Genomic DNA, 1,578 nt, shown 5'->3' with positions numbered 1-1,578 from the left:
GGTGGGTTCATCATGGTGAAGCTGTGAAGGTCAATGTTACTGACTACGTGGAAGCAGCAGATCACCATCTTGATCTGCCTGATGCTCAGGTGGAAGAGGAGGAGAAGGTGGTGGTGGCGGAGCCAGTGAGTTTGACCAACATTGAAACAATGCTATGAAATGCTCGTGCATTTCGTGAACTTTCACCTGCAAAAGAAAAGCGGTGGGCCCGCATGGTGGAACAATGCAACATGGCTGTCACCCCAGGAAATAAATTGTCAGTATTCTCAGCTATGGTCACCTTTCTTCAGGTGAAGACATCTGAGCGGATGACCAAAAAATCATTTGATGCGATGTTGGCTGCTTTCCGCAAATCTTTCCCAGATGCGTCTGAGCTACCACACACCTACAGTAAAATGAAGAATTTCCTTCATGCAGTTGGAATTGGATATGATATGATCCATGTTTGTAAGAATAATTGTGTTCTGTTCCGGAAGTATCAACTTAAGTGAATGCCTGAAATGCAAATCATCAAGATGGAAAGATGGCGATGCTGTGAAGAGGATTCCTCATAATGTTCTGAGACATTTTCCAATTATACCAAGATTGCAGAGGTTGTTTCATGATGCTGAAACAAGAGAGGATGTACTGTGGCATTCTAGGAACCAGGAGTACAGAGATCAGAATGTAATGAGCCATCCATCTCATGGTAGTGAGTGGCAAAGCTTCAATCTGAAACACAAAAGGTTTGCTGCTGACCCGAGAAACATTAGACTTGGCTTAGCTTCAGATGGATTTAACCCATTTGGCCACCAGAGCGCCACATATAGCATGTGGCCAGTGCTTGTTATCCCTTACAACATGCCTCCAAATGTATGCACCAAAGAATCAAACTAGATGATGGCCTTGCTCATCCCATGTCCAAAAAGTCCTGGAAAGGATTTTGATTTATTCATGGAGCCTCTTGTGGAGAAACTTCAACTACTATGGAGGGGTGTTCTCACTCGAGACCTATATAGCTGCCCACCAGCTTATTTCTTTCTGCGTGATGTTATAATTTGGTGCATCCATGATTATCCGGCTTTGGGCACTATGTCAGGGCGAATGACACATGGTTACAATGCATGTGTTCGCTGTGACAGGAATCCGCTGTCATATGCAATACTTAGCAAGATCTGTTACATTGGACACCGCCGTTTCCTTGCCAAGGACAAGCCGCGTCCTACAAAATACCGAAGACATGTGTTCAATGCAAAGCAGGAAAACCGTGATGCACCAAAGAGGCTCACCGCCGATGAGTTGCAAGTGGAATTAGAGAAGGTCAGGCATATTACACCAGGAAACCATCCTGGTAATGGTAGCGGGAAAAGGAAGCGTGGCAGCGTAGAAGAGAGATTATTGTTTACCCGCAGGTCCACTTTGTGGGACTTGGAGTATTGAAAAGATTTGGATCTGCGGCATAATCTTGATGTGATGCACATCGAGAAAAATATATGTGACAACATTATCGGCGCACTTCTTAATATTGAAGGCAAGACGAAATATACCTTAAAATCTAGGATTGATTTGACACACCTGGGTATCAGAAGGGATTTGCAG

This window comes from Aegilops tauschii, chromosome 5 (genome assembly GCF_002575655.3).
Source record: "Aegilops tauschii subsp. strangulata cultivar AL8/78 chromosome 5, Aet v6.0, whole genome shotgun sequence".
Classification (NCBI taxonomy): domain Eukaryota; kingdom Viridiplantae; phylum Streptophyta; class Magnoliopsida; order Poales; family Poaceae; genus Aegilops; species Aegilops tauschii.
Note: the sequence above shows the minus strand (reverse complement) of the source record.